The sequence below is a fragment of the Coregonus clupeaformis genome, chromosome 20 (assembly GCF_020615455.1).
Source record: "Coregonus clupeaformis isolate EN_2021a chromosome 20, ASM2061545v1, whole genome shotgun sequence".
In the NCBI taxonomy this organism is placed as follows: domain Eukaryota; kingdom Metazoa; phylum Chordata; class Actinopteri; order Salmoniformes; family Salmonidae; genus Coregonus; species Coregonus clupeaformis.
Genome location: NC_059211.1, coordinates 21,919,067 through 21,939,066, shown reverse-complemented (window position 1 = coordinate 21,939,066; position 20,000 = coordinate 21,919,067). Strand labels below are relative to the sequence as shown.

At 46.4% G+C, this 20,000-nt stretch overlaps 1 protein-coding gene across 11 annotated transcripts in view; it reads right to left on the bottom strand.

The window, feature by feature from the left end:
- Positions 1-20,000, bottom strand: part of LOC121534111 (disks large homolog 1) — a 253,752-nt gene that overhangs the window by 50,968 nt on the left and 182,784 nt on the right. The window contains exon 1 of one of the 11 annotated variants that reach the window (XM_041840584.2): positions 1-124. This exon is cut by the window's left edge and continues 83 nt beyond it. The exons of the other annotated variants lie outside the window; for them this stretch is intronic. The gene's annotated coding sequence lies outside the window, so the exon portion shown is untranslated. Of the gene's footprint in view, positions 125-20,000 lie in introns of those variants that run through there. 11 annotated transcript variants of the gene reach the window in all.

The following is a 20,000-nucleotide window of genomic DNA, read 5'->3' as shown; positions in this document are numbered from 1 at the left end:
TGTGTGTGTGTGTGTGTGTGTGTTAGTGACGGCGTGTGTGGTAGTGATGACGCGCTCTCTCTAGCGTCTGCTCCACGTTGGCTCCTGTGTGTGTGTGTGTGTGTGTGTGTGTGTGTGTGTGTAGAGATACTATGATCAGTCTATCCTCCGGCTGGTCTCAGCCAGAACAGAAACACAACAGATGCTAAAGCACTCTCCCTCCTCCTCTTTTTCTCCCACTCCACTCCTCCCTCCCTCCCTCCCACCCTCCCTCCCTCCCTCCCCACACCCTCTCTCCATCCTCCTCCATCGCTCCTGCGCTCACCCCTCCCCCTTGTTCAATGCAACTTGCTTCAGGGCTGACAGCCATAGCCCTCTGCCAGGCGCAACATGCACGCACACACACACTTTCTGCTCTGTGTAACGTAGCTTACACACATATACACAGGCTTCCTGAGCTGTATAATGCCAAGTACCCACACACCACTGCTGCCAAAGGCCTCGATATTATTATTAGACCATACTATTTTTCAGACGGTCATAATCTTTTCCCCCAGCCCATACATGCAGAGAAGACCCCTCACGCTTAACTGAGTCTAAGACACACACACACACACACACGATAACACACACAAACACACACACACACACACACACACACACACACAAAAAACACACACACACCATGTTTAATTATGTTGAAGGGTAATGGTTGGTTCGGAGCCCAGCTCTGCCCCTGCCCCAGTTTGTATCTGGCCCCGGTACACTGGCCCCACGCTGGCCCCGGTACACTGGCCCTGGTACACTGGCCCCACGCTGGCCCCGGTACACTGGCCCCGGTACACTGGCCCCACGCTGGCCCCGGTACACTGGCCCCGGTACACTGGCCCCACGCTGGCCCCGGTACACTGGCCCCGGTACACTGGCCCCACGCTGGCCCCGGTACACTGGCCCCGGTACACTGGCCCCACGCTGGCCCCGGTACACTGGCCCCGGTACACTGGCCCCGGTACACTGGCCCCACGCTGGCCCCGGTACACTGGCCCCGGTACACTGGCACCATGCTGTTAGCCTCCACCACACACACAGATGGTTTTCTCTCTCTCCAATGCTGACACTGATATGCCAACGCTGCATCTTACAGTCAACACTATCACATTACATGGTTCCCAATAGTGATACAAGTCATGGGTGTAAGTAAGGAGAATTTCCATTCTAAGTATTGAGAGTATTGCATTTGGTTTAGTTTGACACTAGCGCTGCTTGTTAGCACTGTCAGACTGGGTGCTGAGGAGAAACAGCAGAGCTGTGATAACACACAGCCCTTATAGACCACACCAGTGAGCCTGTATTGAGGCGCCAGTCATTCACAGTGTTAACACAGCATTAACACAGCATTAACACAGCATTAACACAGCATTAACACAGCATTAACACAGCATTAACACAGCATTAACACAGTATTAACACAGTATTAACACAGCATTAACACAGTATTAACACAGTATTAACACAGTATTAACACAGCATTAACACAGCATTAACACAGTATTAACACAGCATTAACACAGTATTAACACAGCATTAACACAGCATTAACACAGTATTAACACAGCATTAACACAGTATTAACACAGCATTAACACAGCATTAACACAGTATTAACACAGTATTAACACAGCATTAACACAGCATTAACACAGTATTAACACAGTATTAACACAGTATTAACACAGTATTAACACAGCATTAACACAGCATTAACACAGTATTAACACAGCATTAACACAGCATTAACACAGTATTAACACAGCATTAACACAGCATTAACACAGCATTAACACAGTATTAACACAGCATTAACACAGCATTAACACAGCATTAACACAGTATTAACACAGCATTAACACAGCATTAACACAGCATTAACACAGTATTAACACAGTATTAACACAGTATTAACACAGCATTAACACAGCATTAACACAGTATTAACACAGCATTAACACAGTATTAACACAGCATTAACACAGCATTAACACAGCATTAACATCAGTCTCAACGTCAACAGTGAAGAGGCGACTCCGGGATGCTGACCTTCTAGGCAGAGACAAAAAGTCCAGTGTCTGTGTTCTTTTGCTCAGTCTGAGATATGGCTTTTTCTTTGCAACTCTGCCTAGAAGGTCAGCATCCCTGAGTCGCCTCTTCACTGTTGACGTTGAGACTGGTGTTTTGCGGGTACTATTTAATGAAGCTGCCAGTTGAGTACCTGTGAGGCGTCTGTTTCTCAAACTAGACACTCTAATGTATTTGTCCTCTTGCTCAGTTGTGCACCGGGGCCTCCCACTCCTCTTTCTATTCTGATTAGAGCCAGTTTGCGCTGTTCTGTGAAGGGAGTAGTACACAGCGTTGTACGAGATCTTCAGTTTCTTGGCAATTTCTCGCATGGAATAGCCTTCATTTCTCAGAACAAGAATAGACTGACGAGTTTCAGAAGAAAGTTCTTTGTTTCTGGCCATTTTGAGCCTGTGATCGAACCCACAATTGCTGATACTCCAGATACTCAACTAGTCTCAAGAAGGCCAGTTTTATTGCTTCTTTAATCAGCACAACAGTTTTCAGCTGTGCTAACATAATTGCAAAAGGGTTTTCTAATGATAAATTAGCCTTTTAAAATGATAAACTTGGATTAGCAAACAAAACTTGCCATTGGAACACAGGACTGATGGTTGCTGATAATGGGCCTCTGTACGCCTATGTAGATATTCCACTAAAAATTAGCTACAATAGCCATTTACAACATTAACAATGTCTACACTGTATTTCTGATCAATTTGATGTTATTTTAATGGACAAAAAAATTGCTTTTCTTTCTAAACCAATTTTCTAAGTGACCCCAAACTTTTGAACGGTAGTGTATACAGGTAGGAGCTACCGAATGTCATTTTAGGTGAGTTTGGACATTTACAAGTGAATGTGAATGAGAGACATTGTGCAAATGAACAAAGTTTTGACGCATGCTTATCTAAAGGAAGAACAGTACTGGCTCTGGAGCAGCAGCTCATCTAAAGGAAGAACAGTACTGGCTCTGGAGCAGCAGCTCATCTAAAGGAAGAACAGTACTGGCTCTGGAGCAGCAGCTCATCTAAAGGAAGAACAGTACTGGCTCTGAAGCAGCAGCTTATCTAAAGGAAGAACAGTACTGGCTCTGGAGCAGCAGCTTGTCCATAGGAAGAACAGTACTGGCTCTGGAGCAGCAGCTCATCTAAAGGAAGAACAGTACTGGCTCTGGAGCAGCAGCTCATCTAAAGGAAGAACAGTACTGGCTCTGGAGCAGCAGCTCATCTAAAGGAAGAACAGTACTGGCTCTGGAGCAGCAGCTCATCTAAAGGAAGAACAGTACTGGCTCTGGAGCAGCAGCTCATCTAAAGGAAGAACAGTACTGGCTCTGAAGCAGCTTTCCTACACCTGTATCTATGTGGAGTCTGGTGTTGCTAGGGCAACAGGCCTGCCTGTTCCGCTCGGAGAAGAGGGGGGAGGAGCAGACGGGCTGAAAACGAAGAGGAGAAACAACGCAAGGAAATCAAGGGTTTTGACTTCTCAACACGGCAGAAAGCTAACACAACACGATGCCCCGTCACCTTATTAATTCAGCCACTTACTTAGATAGAAAGTTAAACTTAGGGGTCGCGTTAACGCAGAATTCGTGTAATTTTTTACGAAGGAAAAAAAGATAAAACGCATAAGAAATCTCTTGCTGCGTTTCGTAAACACAGATCTAAAATGCTTCTTATTGTAATTTCTGCTCGGCATCAGACTAATTTTGTGCTTCAGTTGCACTTATCCATTCGGATGAGAATTCACCAACAGGCATTCTATCAGTAAACAGCTTTTCTCGGGTACTTTTCTCGGTGTAGCCAACCTACTTTTCTCTGGTAAAATTCAAGATTCACTTAAAGCAAAACATTAGGAAATGAACATAAATGTTCTTTCTATGATAAACATCAGAAATATGATGTCCATGCATCATTTTTGCAAAAAATACCTTGCTTTTTCATACATGGTATACCGCCCAAGCCTAGTGACAGCCCCCTGGGCTCTGCCCCGGGAGAGGAGAGGAGAGGTGGCGACAGCCAGTGACTCAGACTAATGTCTACCAGGCTGATAATACACCTCCCAGCTCCTGCACAGTCCTGCACACACACACACAAACACACACACACACACACACACACACACACACACACACACACACACACACACACACACACACACACACACACACACACACACACACACACACACACACACACACACACACACACACAAACACACACACTCCTATACAGGCTTCTATAGCAGGGAAGCAATGATACTGTATATAACCATAAAGCTGCCCTCTGAGAGAAAATCAACAGACTGCTGGAATACATACAGTCATCCATCAGGGGCAGAGAGAGAGACATGTCTTCCAGTACTGTAGCATCCAACACAATAGGCAGTTAGATAGAGGGAGACATGTCTTCCAGTACTGTAGCATCCAACACAATAGGCAGTTAGATAGAGGGAGACATGTCTTCCACTACTGTAGCATCCAACACAACAGGCAGTTAGATAGAGGGAGACATGTCTTCCACTACTGTAGCATCCAACACAACAGGCAGTTAGGCACATCTCAAGGTAGAACTCAGAAACAGGGAGATCTATAACCTGAGCAAGGCTATAGATAACTGGCTGGTGAGGACAGTATTATTGTGTTAGTGTTGGGTCGTTCCATGTCATTTCAACAAGCCATGGCACGATCGTCCTCCAGAAAGTAGTCAATCACAACTGTTTCCCACTGATCTTTGTCGATAGCGCTATTAACTTCAGGGCAGCAATGCAACACTTTTTCAGTTCTTCATGATTTCTTTAGAAAAAAGCCGCGTAAGAAATGATTATCCACACATACTGAGCAGCTCATGTTATAGACAGAAGCATGCTACATGGCAGACCAATCCGAACTCATCTCTCGGCCCATCCATTATCTCAGACAATCATGGCTAGCTCGAAGGTTACTTTAACTAGGCTCGTAATTTAACAATTGTATTCGTATTTACAGATGGCATACAAGTTTGTTATTAAGGCACATGAAAGTTCACATGTTCCAGAAGGCATTTCTGCCAAAAAACGCATTTTGATCAAACATAAAAAAAATGACGTTTAAATGCCTCATGTGAAGTAGTGACGTGCGACATACACCTAGCTTCTTGAAACGGGTCACATATACAGTGGGGAAAAAAAGTATTTAGTCAGCCACCAATTCTGCAAGTCCTCCCACTTAAAAAGATGAGAGAGGCCTGTAATTTTCATCATAGGTACACGTCAACTATGACAGACAAAATGAGAAAAAAAAATCCAGAAAATCACATTGTAGGAATTTATTTGCAAATTATGGTGGAAAATAAGTATTTGGTCAATAACAAAAGTTTCTCAATACTTTGTTATATACCCTTTGTTGGCAATGACACAGGTCAAACGTTTTCTGTAAGTCTTCACAAGGTTTTCACACACCGTGTTGCTGGTATTTTGGCCCATTCCTCCATGCAGATCTCCTCTAGAGCAGTGATGTTTTGGGGCTGTCGCTGGGCAACACGGACTTTCAACTCCCTTCAAAGATTTTATATGGGGTTGAGATCTGGAGACTGGCTAGGCCACTCCAGGACCTTGAAATGCTTCTTACGAAGCCACTCCTTCGTTGCCCGGGCGGTGTGTTTGGGATCATTGTCATGCTGAAAGACCCAGCCACGTTTCATCTTCAATGCCCTTGCTGATGGAAGGAGGTTTTCACTCAAAATCTCACGATACATGGCCCCATTCATTCTTTCCTTTACACGGATCAGTCGTCCTGGTCCCTTTGCAGAAAAACAGCCCCAAAGCATGATGTTTCCACCCCCATGCTTCACAGTAGGTATGGTGTTCTTTGGATGCAACTCAGCATTCTTTGTCCTCCAAACACGACGAGTTGAGTTTTTACCAAAAAGTTCTATTTTGGTTTCCTCTGACCATATGACATTCTCCCAATCCTCTTCTGGATCATCCAAATGCACTCTAGCAAACTTCAGACGGGCCTGGACATGTACTGGCTTAAGCAGGGGGACACGTCTGGCACTGCAGGATTTGAGTCCCTGGCGGCGTAGTGTGTTACTGATGGTAGGCTTTGTTACTTTGGTCCCAGCACACTGCAGGTCATTCACTAGGTCCCCCCGTGTGGTTCTGGGATTTTTGCTCACCGTTCTTGTGATCATTTTGACCTCACGGGGTGAGATCTTGCGTGGAGCCCCAGATCGAGGGAGATTATCAGTGGTCTTGTATGTCTTCCATTTCCTAATAATTGCTCCCACAGTTGATTTCTTCAAACCAAGCTGCTTAACTATTGCATATTCAGTCTTCCCAGCCTGGTGCAGGTCTACAATTTTGTTTCTGGTGTCCTTTGACAGCTCTTTGGTCTTGGCCATAGTGGAGTTTGGAGTGTGACTGTTTGAGGTTGTGGACAGGTGTCTTTTATACTGATAACAAGTTCAAACAGGTGCCATTAATACAGGTAACGAGTGGAGGACAGAGGAGCCTCTTAAAGAAGAAGTTACAGGTCTGTGAGAGCCAGAAATCTTGCTTGTTTGTAGGTGACCAAATACTTATTTTCCACCATAATTTGCAAATAAATTCATTAAAAATCCTACAATGTGATTTTCTGGATTTTTTCTCTCTCAATTTGTCTGTCATAGTTGACGTGTACCTATGATGAAAATTACAGGCCTCTCTCATCTTTTTAAGTGGGAGAACTTGCACAATTGGTGGCTGACTAAATACTTTTTTACCCCCACTGTAGGTACCATTGACTTGCTTTGGATTTGTGCCACAAATGCTAAAAAGTTGGCAACATCAACGCATAAATTGCTGTCATACCTTGTCCATAGACTAAACCAACATATCATTTTGTAATTCAGGTGAACTATCCCTCTCTGAACAGGGGAAAAAAATAAAAAATCACTGAGAATACATAACATAGGATGAAGAAACAATACTCCGAGCCGTAGCTCCATATTACTTGTCAGACATAGAGAACTGATACTATATACTCATTGTTGGGGTGGGATTGGCGTGGGGTGTGGATGACTTTTGACCGTTTCTTTGGATTCCTCATGTCTAACTCATTTTTAGAAAAAAGTTTCGTCCAAATCGGATGTTAGGTACTATATTTATTAAATATCATATGAAACCTATACATTTTAATGGCCAATTTGGGTGCAATCAATTAGCTTAATTTCTCAGAGATAAAATTATATTTCAACAAAAGAATGTTGTAGGAATGTTAATATTATCTGTTTCTAACAAACATAAAGATTTCAGAACAATCTGAGACGGTGGGGTGTCAAAATCCTCTTCCTGGTGCTTTTTGAGGTGGAACTCTATTGTAAGTGTTGCAAATGATGTTCTGTTGGACAATCATGGCATTTTACTGGAGTGAATAGTCATGGAAAGGGATAGTTCTGGCCAGAAACAGAACGACATACCATATCTGTGGCTGTGGTCCTGGCTCCTCCTGACCTTACTGCCCCTCTCCCTGGGCTGAAACAAGTGTTAACTGGGTTCGTGGCGTGCTAATAAATAGGATTTTTCTTGGAGTTTTCACTGGGTGTAACTAAAACCGTTTTCGAGAAAGCCATCACCCAGGCATCAGCTCAATTAATCAAGTTTAGTTCCACTAGATTAGCTACTAAACAGTAGATGTAGTGATTCGCATTTCACACAAGCAGAGTTGGCAGAAAAGGGAAAAGGTACCAATGAACCGTATATCCACATATATAAATGCTGAATCTGCACTGTGTGTGCAGGTATAGACGCTGGAGAGAGCCTTAGGAGGTGGAGGAGGCCAGCTATAAATGAGAATGTGTGTGTCTGTGTATGTTGTGTGTGTGTGTGTGTGTGTGTGTGTGTGTGTAGGGGTGTGGGTGTGTGTCTGTGTATGTTGTGTGTGTTTGTGTGTGTGTGTCAGTGTATGTTGTGTGTGTGTGTGTCTGTGTGTGTGTGTGTGTGTGTGTGTGTGTGTGTGTGTGTGTGTGTGTGTGTGTGTGTGTGTGTGTGTGTTCTGCAGTGCGTAGGGGTTGGACTGCAGGCAGTGGGATAGAGATGGGAGAGCTAATCCTACTCAGATTACAGTCAGCGAGAGAAAGAGAGAGAAAGGGGGAGAAGGTGAAAGAGGAGAGAGGGGGAGAGGGAGGGAGAGAGAAAGAGAGAGAGTGCGAGAGAGAAAGCGAGGGCAAGAGAGAGAGGGCGAGAGAGAAAGAGAGAGAGAGAGAGAGAGAGAGAGAGAAGGTTAAGAGGCTAATACTAATGAATAGTACTCTAGTAGGGGTTTCAAGTCTTTCCCCACCACACATCAACAAGGATGAGACTGAAGGCTTCCAGATGAAACAACTCATACATTTGCTATGTCTTCCAGGTCAAGCAATCAATAGATTGGATCAATTATTTTATTGATAATATGCTGTGGTTCCATTACCCTCCTTGTATACAAACCACACAAACTAGCAGACAATCGAAAATCTCCCTCTCATGGACATTGTTACAGAAAAGCTACTGCATAAATCATGCTGCAACGTATAGTGAGTTTTATAGTATTTTTTGCACAGTTCAATGTTGATTTCCGTGAGGGAAATGTTGCCCAATTGGATGAATGGCCAGCTCTGGCAAGCTCAGATCTTAAACAAGACCTTGCAGCAGTTATATTACTCTCTGGGGGAAAGCCTTCACTCCACAAACTGTTTGTCTTACAAACAATAATGTCTCAGCTACACTGATGCCAACTCATCATGATATAATGATGAAATCAATTGTAATCGCTAAGAACCACTTCTGGTTTTTCGGACACCTATTCTCTCTTGAGCTATTTTGGGCCGGCTGAAGCTGGAGCTGGGGCTGGGGCTGGGGCTGGGGCTAGGGCTGGGGCTGGGGCTGGGGCTGGGGCTGGAGCTGGAGCTGGGGCTGGGGCTGGAGCTGGGGCTGAAGCTGGGGCTGAAGCTGGGGCTGGAGCTGGGGCTGGGGCTGGGGCTGGGGCTGGGGCTGGGGCTAGGGCTGGGGCTGGGGCTGGGGCTGGGGCTGGAGCTGGGGCTGGGGCCGGGGCTGGGGCTGGGGCTGGAGCTGGGGCTGGGGCTGGAGATGGGGCTGGAGCTGGGGCTGGAGCTGGGGCTGGGACTGTCTTCTGCAGGGGAGACCGACTGGCTGATTGCTAACATGGCTGAAACGTTCCCTTTTAGCCAGAATGTGAAAAAGCTCGAGGGGGAAATGCTAATGTCTTCTCCCCCTTTGCTGCCAACTATGGGTCGCTGACATACAGAATAATGTCTGACATTTGGTGAAAGCGACAGGCGAAGTAACTATGAGTTGATGATTTTGTCCTGCAATTTAGACGATGTGAAGAGAGTGACATTGAATGCCATTGCTTTAGGGTTATTATCAATGCTAATTCTAGCCAGGATGTATCCCTTTAACTACTGTTTGCCTGCACTCCTCATGTAAAAGGATCTCATTGATTGGTTCTCAGGACTCCAGTTTCCTCTTCCCCATCAATCATCATTCAGTTTCACATCCAAACCATTTCCGTTAGTGCTGTAGCTCTGCTTCTCATTAATGATGTATAGTATAACATTAATGATGTATAGTATAACATTAATGATGTATAGTATAACATTAATGACATTAGAAGAAAGTAGAACGGCATCATTTCTAGTGTTCAAACAGAGCCTAAGAGACAGAGAATGCAACCCCATCTAGGACAGTATATCAGCATACTCTCAAATGTACAACTAAATCAACTAAGAGGTAGCAAACATTGAACCAACAAGGCCTTGAGCAGGCAGACAGATCACTCACCTCAGCCTGTCTGTCTTCCTGTCTGTTTTTAAGCTCTTCCAGTGCAGAGTACATAACACTGACTAATACTGCAGTCATCCCCTTAGGGCGCTAACACACACGCCAACACACACACACACTGACTGTCTGACTAACTGACTGTCTGACTATCCGACTAACTGACTGTCTGACTAACAGACTGTCTGACTAACAGACTGTCTGACTAACAGACTGTCTGACTAACAGACTGTCTGACTAACTGACTGTCTGACTAACTGACTGTCTGACTAACTGACTGTCTGACTAACTGACTGTCTGACTAACTGACTGTCTGACTAACTGACTAACTGACTAACTGACTGTCTGACTAACAGACTGTCTGACTAACAGACTGTCTGACTAACTGACTGTCTGACTAACTGACTGTCTGACTAACTGACTGTCTGACTAACTGACTGTCTGACTAACAGACTGTCTGACTAACAGACTGTCTGACTAACTGACTGTCTGACTAACAGACTGTCTGACTAACAGACTGTCTGACTAACTGACTGTCTGATTAACTGACTGTCTGACTAACTGACTGTCTGACTAACTGACTGTCTGACTAACAGACTGTCTGACTAACAGACTGTCTGACTAACAGACTGTCTGACTAACTGACTGTCTGATTAACTGACTGTCTGACTAACAGACTGTCTGACTAACTGACTGTCTGACTAACTGACTAACTGACTGTCTGACTAACAGACTGTCTGACTAACAGACTGTCTGACTAACAGACTGTCTGACTAACTGACTGTCTGACTAACAGACTGTCTGACTAACTGACTGTCTGACTAACTGACTGTCTGACTAACAGACTGTCTGACTAACTGACTGTCTGACTAACAGACTGTCTGACTAACTGACTGTCTGACTAACTGACTGTCTGACTAACTGACTGTCTGACTAACTGACTGTCTGATTAACTGACTGACACTACCAACTTCTAACAACAGTGGATCTTGAATACGACCCAGTTAAAGGTCAAATTATTGTCCTTTTATTAGAAAGATGACTTTGGTAAACAGTAACATCTAACAGTGTGTCCATTCATCTCATTTCAATGTGTCTGAAGGGAAGCCAGAATGAGAGGTAATTGCTGTGTCCCAATCAACAAGGATGCTGCCTTTAGATTGGGACACATCCGCTATGTAGGAAGTGTATTGTTGGTTCCCCTGACTGAGCACGGCAGGCCGGTCAGACCCACACACTGCATTAAGCACATTGAGAGACAGCTGCTTCAGCTGGGCCACTGAACAAGTCTCTGTGTGTGGATCATAAGGCATGACCTGTGCAGTGCTGTTCTCTGTACCAGACTAAGTAACTATAGCAGGACTATAGCAGGACTATAACAGGACTATAACAGGACTATAGCAGGACTATAGCAGGACTATAGCAGGACTATAACAGGACTATAACAGGACTATAACAGGACTATAGGAGGACTATAACAGGACTATAGCAGGACTATAGCAGGACTATAGCAGGACTATAGCAGGACTATAGCAGGACTATAACAGGACTATAGCAGGACTATAGCAGGACTATAGCAGGACTATAACAGGACTATAGCAGGACTATAGCAGGACTATAACAGGACTATAACAGGACTATAGCAGGACTATAGCAGGACTATAACAGGACTATAACAGGACTGTAGCAGGACTGTAGCAGGACTATAACAGGACTATAACAGGACTGTAGCAGGACTGTAGCAGGACTATAACAGGACTATAGCAGGACTATAACAGGACTATAGCAGGACTATAGCAGGACTATAGCAGGACTATAACAGGATTATAACAGGACTATAACAGGACTATAGCAGGACTATAAAGGGACTATAGCAGGACTATAGCAGGACTATAGCAGGACTATAGGAGGACTATAGGAGGACTATAGGAGGACTGTAGCATATCCCACTCTCCCCAAAATCACTAGCCTATGTCAGTCTACTATCGCCCTATTGGTCAGCTGGTCGACAAAGAAACAGCCAATACCAAACAGACTCTGGGACAGTTGTGGGAGGACAGATCCCAAATTCATACAACCAGTAATAATAATAATAATATACCATTTTGCAGACGCTTTTATCCAAAGCGACTTACAGTCATGTGTGCATACATTTTTACGTATGGGTGGTCCCGGGGATCGAACCCACTACCCTGGCGTTACAAGCGCCATGCTCTACCAATTGAGCTACAGAGGACCAGTAGACCTTGGTTACATAAAAAAAAACATGAAGGAAAGAGTCTGTTGCAACAGATCAGAACATTTAGTTAAAAAATGTTGAGCAACTATTATTTCTTCACATTATGAGCACTTTAATGGGTACAAGGCAGTAGGCTACGTGTGAATGTCCGTTCCATAATGCAATTAGCGGGAAAATACCATTGTCAAAAGCACACTGCACATGTAAGCGAAAATATCAGTTAGAAATGTAGAAAGAGGGGAGACCTAATATGCAACAACTAGCCTGGGTTGCTAATATGACTAGAGTCTTTGGCTACTGGACAATGAAAGAAAGCCAATATAAAATAAATAGCCTCCAAGTGGATATGGTCTGATTTTGGCTAGGCTACTTTTATGCAAGGTAAGACACGCCTCATAATTTGTATCCAAACATTCAGGTTTCAAACAATGAAGTATATGATTTTGAAAATGCACACTGCCTCCAGCTCATTGCAGAGTGGTGTGTGACGTGCTGATGAAGCCTGTCTTCCGTTGTCTGTGTTTACTGTCTGAGATGCAGTAGGAGCAGCTCTCACGCTGTCTGACAGATTTTCCTCTCAAAGGCTCTGTATCTGTTTGCTGTGTGTGTGATAAATAAAGATACTTAACGAATATACTGTACACACGCACCAATTTAATTCCACTAAATTATGCAAATTCACCTACAGACTGATAAGCATGACCAGTCAAATGTATTTCCATCAATAAAGAGGCTAATAAATATTATTTCTCAATGGGATTTCTTTCTTCTTTTCCCGGACAATTGGCAGGCGACAATTTTATTTATCGGCTTTTCAAATTTGTTTGGGTCCAAAAGCCGGCTATTACCGGCTAACGGAAGCCCTGGTGCCTGGTCCCGGTGCTGTGCCTGGTCACGGTGCTGTGCCTGGTCCCGGTGCTGTGCCTGGTCCCGGTGCTGTGCCTGGTCACGGTGCTGTGCCTGGTCACGGTGCTGTGCCTGGTCACGGTGCTGTGCCTGGTCACGGTGCTGTGCCTGGTCCCGGTGCTGTGCCTGGTCCCGGTGCTGTGCCTGGTCACGGTGCTGTGCCTGGTCACGGTGCTGTGCCTGGTCACGGTGCTGTGCCTGGTCACGGTGCTGTGCCTGGTCACGGTGCTGTGCCTGGTCACGGTGCTGTGCTGCAGTCTAATTGCTCTGGTTCCAGGCACACACCTCTGAGAGGAGCCCAGGACACTGTCCAAGACTGACCACAAGAAGCCCCTACTCCTCCCTTCCTTCAAACTAGCATTCCTTCATCTCTTTCCCTCCATCTCTTCCTCCTTCTTTCCCTCCATCTCTTCCTCCCTCGTTCACTTCATCTCTTCCTCCCTCGTTCACTTCATCTCTTCCTCCCTCGTTCACTTAATCTCTTCCTCCCTCGTTCACTTCATCTCTTACTCTCTCTTTCACTTCATCTCTTCCTCCCTCGTTCACTTCATCTCTTCTTCCCTCGTTCACTTCATCTCTTCCACCCTCGTTCACTTCATCTCTTCCTCCCTCGTTCACTTCATCTCTTCCTCCCTCGTTCACTTCATCTCTTCCTCCCTCGTTCACTTCATCTCTTCCTCCCTCGTTCACTTCATCTCTTCCTCCCTCGTTCACTTCATCTCTTCCTCCCTCGTTCACTTCATCTCTTACTCTTCCCCTCCTTTTGTTCCAGCTCCTCTCCACCTTTCCCTCCATCTCTTTCCCTTCACCTTTTACTCTCTGTCTCTCTTACACCTCTTCTTCCTCCTCCCTTCCTCCTGTCATGCCCTATCCTGTCATGCCCTATCCTGTCATGTCCTCTCCTGTCATGCCCTATCCTGTCATGCCCTGTCCTGTCATGCCCTGTCCTGTCATGCCCTGTCCTGTCCTGTCATGCCCTGTCCTGTCCTACCCTGTCCTGTCATGCCCTGTCCTGTCCTGTCATGCCCTGTCCTGTCCTTCCCTGTCCTGTCCTGTCATGCCCTGTCCTGTCATGCCCTGTCCTGTCCTGTCATGCCCTACCCTGTCCTGTCATGCCCTGTCCTGTCATGCCCTGTCCTGTCATGCCCTATCCTGTCATGCCCTGTCCTGTCATGCCCTGTCCTGTCATGCCCTGTCCTGTCCTGTCCTGCCCTGTCCTGTCATGCCCTGTCCTGCCCTACCCTGTCCGGTCATGCCCTGTCCTGTCATGCCCTGTCATGCCCTATCCTGTCATGCCCTGTACTGTCATGCCCTGTCCTGTCATGCCCTGTCCTGTCCCACCCTGTCCTGTCCTACCCTGTCCTGTCATGCCCTGTCCTGTCATGCCCTGTCCTGTCCTGCCCTGTCCTGTCATGCTCTGTCCTGTCCTACCCTGTCCTGTCATGCCCTGTCCTGTCATGCCCTGTCCTGTCATGCCCTGTCCTGTCATGTCATGCCCTGTCCTGTCCTACCCTGTCCTGTCATGCCCTGTCATGCCCTGTCCTGTCATGCCCTATCCTGTCATGCCCTGTCATGCCCTGTCCTGTCATGCCCTGTCCTGTCCTACCCTGTCCTGTCATGCCCTGTCCTGTCATGCCCTGTCCTGTCATGCCCTGTCCTGTCATGCCCTGTCCTGTCCTGTCATGCCCTACCCTGTCCTGTCATGCCCTGTCCTGTCATGCCCTGTCCTGTCATGCCCTGTCCTGTCATGCCCTGGCATGCCCTGTCCTGTCCTACCCTGTCCTGTCCTACCCTGTCCTGTCATGCCCTGTCCTGTCATGCCCTATCATGTCATGCCCTGTCCTGTCCTGTCCTACCCTGTCCTGTCATGCCCTGTACTGTCATGCCCTGTCCTGTCATGCCCTGTCCTGTCATGTCATGCCCTGTCCTGTCATGCCCTGTCCTGTCATGCCCTGTCCTGTCATGCCCTGTCCTACCCTGTCCTGTCCTACCCTGTCCTGTCATGCCCTGTCCTACCCTGTCCTGTCCTACCCTGTCCTGTCATGCCCTGTCCTGTCATGCCCTATCATGTCATGCCCTGTCCTGTCCTGTCCTACCCTGTCCTGTCATGTCATGCCCTGTCCTGTCCTACCCTGTCCTGTCATGCCCTGTCCTGTCATGCCATGTCCTGTCATGCTCTACCCTGTCCTGTCATGCCCTGTCCTGTCATGCCCTGTCCTGTCATGCCCTGTCCTGTCATGCCCTGTCCTGTCCTGCCTTGTCCTGTCATGCCCTGTCCTGTCATGCACTGTCCTGTCCTACCCTGTCCTGTCATGCCCTGTCCTGTCATGCCCTGTCCTGTCATGCCCTACCCTGTCCTGTCATGCACTGTCCTGTCATGCCCTGTCCTGTCATGCCCTGTCCTGTCAAGCCCTGTCCTGTCATGCCCTGTCATGCCCTATCCTGTCATGCCCTGTCCCGTCATGCCCTACCCTGTCCTGTCATGCCCTGTCCTGTCATGCCCTGTCATGCCCTATCCTGTCATGCCCTATCCTGTCATGCCCTGTCTTGTCATGCCCTGTCCTGTCCTGTCATGCCCTACCCTGTCCTGTCATGCCCTGTCCTGTCATGCCCTGTCCTGTCATGCCCATACCATTAGAAAGAGGTGTGTGTCTGTTCCTCCCCATAGTGTTGGCAGGAAGTGGAGAACGGCAGACTCAGGAAGTACTGCTGAGAATCAGTGATCTGGCCACAACACTGTGAGACCAGGACACACACACACACACACACACAGACTGGGGCAGAGAAGAGCACCATGGAGCACACTCATCTCTGAGTGGACAGGAGGTGCCACTCAAGGGAAGGGAACAGATTTAGCAGTCACCAAAAAAGCCTGTCACACCTAGACACCCTGTGGGAGGGATAGGAGTCACGACACACAGCGACCTGTCCCACGACACACATATACCTGTCCCACGACACACAGCCTCCTGTCCCAAGACACACAGTGACCTGTCCCACTACAGCCAGCTACCTGTCCCACAACACACATTTACCTGTCCCACGACACACAGTCTCCTGTCCCACGACAGCCATCCTCCTGTCCCACAACACACAGCCTCCTGTCCCACTACACACAGTGACCTGTCCCACTACAGCCAGCTACCTGTCCCACAACACACATTTACCTGTCCCACGACACACAGCCTCTTGTCCCATGACACACATTTACTTGTCCCATCACACATACCTGTCCCACGACACACAGCCTCCTGTCCCACGACACACATTTACCTGTCCCACGACACAAAGCTACCTGTCCCACGACACACCCGTACACACACAGCGGTCCTGATCTAACCTCACTGACTCACGTAATCAATATTACCTCTACTGCTCTTTCTCTCACCATTGTATCATTGACCGCCTCTCTCTCTCTCTCTCTCTCTCTCTCTCTCTCTCTCTCTCTCTCTCTCTCTCTCTCTCTCATCCCACTCCCCTCCCCCCTGCGTAGTTCCATTATCACAGATCACCATTATTTGCGTCACATTTGCCATGATCAAACAAAACCTCCACCATTCATCATGGATCACATCGCTGCAAACACACTCCTGCTCTGCTCTGCTCTGTTCTGCTCCGCTCTATTCTACTCTGTTCTGCTCCGTTCTATTCGGATCTTTTCCGCTCCGCTCCAGTCTGTTCTGCTCCACCCGGTTCTGTTCTGCTCCGCTCGGGTCTGTTCTGAGACGGGATCGGGATCAAGCTGTACTTTACAACTCCCCATTCAGTCCCAGAATCTTCCACACGCGATAGTGCCAAGCCCCTTCCACTCTTTTCTGTTTAAGTATTTAGTGGAAAGCCACTTATATACTTACTAACTCCTCTATGTGCAAATAAATAACTAACTCCACATCAGTACAGTGGACCCCAGGAAGAGTAGCTGCTGCTTCAGCAACAGCTAATGGGGATCTGAATAAAATCCTTTAAAAAAAGTACACTTAACCAACAGCATGGGGGCTACAGCCATCCACTACATACACAGCAGCAGCCAGCCAGCCAGCCAGCCAGCCAGCCAGCCAGCCAGCCAGCCAGCTAGCCAGCCAGCCAGCCAGCCAGCCAGCCAGCAGACTCCTCTACTGCCCCAACCGTGTATTACCTCCAGCTAGCATGATGAGGATAACTGCCATATTCACACACCATAGAGAGAGAGAGAACGAGAGAGAAAGATAGAGATGGAGATAGACACAGAGAAAGAGAGAGAAAGAGATGGAGGGAGGGAGAGAGAGAGAGAGAGAGAGAGAGAGAGAGAGAGAGAGAGAGAGAGAGAGAGAGAGAGAGAGAGAGAGAAAGAAAGAAAGAAAATAAGTAGGTAATGGAAGTTTAATGAGGCCTGGTCAAGGTTGAACCTCTGGTCAGGGCCAGATCTGACAATCACCAAACCCTTCTAAAAGCCCTCTGACTCTGAAGGGCTGAAACAAGTGTGAACAGACCACACACACTAAAGGGTAATGATATGCAGAGCAAACAGACCACACACAGAGGTGAGAGACTTGACCTGAGCTGAGATACCATAGACCAATCGAATATCAGCATGCCGTGTCCAATCTCTAACTCATCCGTGGTGAAGGGAGAAGCATGAGGCGGGTATCACAGAACCCCTTGTTATGAGCCCTGTCTTGTAGTTGGACTGAAATCAACGCCTTTACTGTCAGGTAGTTTCAGATAGTTTTACTGTCAGGTAGTTTCAGATAGTTTTACTGTCAGGTAGTTTCAGATAGTTTTACTTTCCTTTAGTTCTTCTGAAATGGAACACACTCACCTCACTCCGTGTCATTAAGCTCTCTCTCTCTCTCTCTCTCTCTCTCTCTGTGTGTGTGTGTGTGTCTGTGTGTGTGTGTGTGTGTATGTGCAATGTTTTCACTGCTGCCAGGGAGGCCCACTCTCAACTCATTCCCCACCCATAGAGGGTTCTGTTGCCATGACATCAGAGTAGATAACCCCATCAATTGTGTGTAACCTGTTTACCAGAGCTGTGACCTTCTCTACCCTGGAGGACACAGCACACTGGAGGACACAGCACACTCACAGCACAGATCACACTCACATCAGGCTCCATGAGTGGGCTTTCGCTTATTCTCTATGTCCTTATTTTGATTGAACCTGTATTTAACCAGGAAAGTCCTATTGAGACACAGAGTCTATTTTACAAGAAGGAAGGAAGTCAGTACAACACTACAACATGTACATTTGAAGTCAGAAGTTTACATACACCTCAGCCAAATACATTTAAACTCAGTTTTTCACAATTCCTGACATTTAATCCTAGTAAAAATTCCCTGTCTTAGGTCAGTTAGGATCACTACTTTATTTTAAGAATGTGAAATGTCAGAATAATAGTAGAGAGAATGATTTATTTCAGCTTTTATTTCTTTCATCACATTACCAGTGGGTCAGAAGTTTACATACACTCAATTAGTATTTGGTAGCATTGCCTTTAAATTGTTTAACTTGGGTGAAACGTTTCGGGTAGCCTTCCACAAGCTTCCCACAATAATTTGGGTGAATTTTGGCCCATTCCTCCTGACAGAGCTGGTGTAACTGAGTCAGGTATGTAGGTCTCCTTGCTCGAACACGCTTTTTCAGTTCTGCCCACACCTTTTCTATAGGATTGAGGTCAGGGCTTTGTGATGGCCACTCCAATACCTTGACTTTGTTGTCCTTAAGCCATTTTGCCACAACTTTGGAAGTATGCTTGGGGTCATTGTCCATTTGGAAGACCCATTTACGACCAAGCTTTAACTTCCTGACTGATGTCTTGAGATGTTGCTTCAATACATCCACATAATTTTCCTTCCTCATGATGCCATCTATTTTGTGAAGTGCACCAGTCCCTCCTGCAGCAAAGCACCCCCACAGCATGATGCTGCCACCCCCGTGCTTCACGGTTGGGATGGTGTTCTTCGGCTTGCAAGGCCCCCCTTTTTCCTACAAACATAACGATGATCATTATGGCCAAACAGTTCTATTTTTGTTTCATCAGACCAGAGGACATTTCTCCAAAAAGTACGATCTTTGTCCCCATGTGCAGTTGCAAACCGTAGGCTTTTTTATGGTGGTTTTGGAGCAGTGGCTTCTTCCTTGCTGAGCGGCCTTTCAGGTTATGTCGATATAGGACTCGTTTTACTGTGGATATATATACTTTTGTACCTGTTTCCTCCAGCATCTTCACAAGGTCCTTTGCTGTTGTTCTGGGATTGATTTGCACTTTTCGCACCAAAGTACGTTCATCTTTAGGAGACAGAACGCGTCTCCTTCCTGAGCGGTATGACAGCTGCGTGGTCCCATAGTGTTTATACTTGCATACTATTGTTCGTACAGATGAACGTGGTACCTTCAGGTGTTTGGAAATTGCTCCCAAGAATGAACCAGACTTGTGGAGGTCTACAATTGATTTTCCCATGATGTCAAGCAAAGAGGCACTGAGTTTGAAGGTAGGCCTTGAAATACATCCACAGGTACACCTCCAATTGACTCAAATGATGTCAATTAGCCTATCAGAAGCTTCTAAAGCCATGACATCATTTTCAGGAATTTTCCAAGCTGTTTAAAGGCACAGTCAACTTAGTGTATGTAAACTTCTGACCCACTGGAATTGTGATACCCTGAATTATAAGTGAAATAATCTGTCTGTAAATAATTGTTGGAAAAATTACTTGTGTCATGCACAAAGTCGATGTCCTAACCGACTTGCCAAAACTATAGTTTGTTAACAAGAAATGTGTGTAGTGGTTGAAAAACAAGTTTTAATGACTCCAACCTAAGTGTATGTAAACTTCCGACTTCAACTGTATGTGTCTGCCAATTTCTCCCGTCTATTTCTGTCTGTGTTTGTCTGAGTCTGTTCTCAGGTCTACATTACTATAGTATTATCATGTCTCACCCTCTGGCCTGTACTGGGTCTACATTACTATAGTATTATCATGTCTCA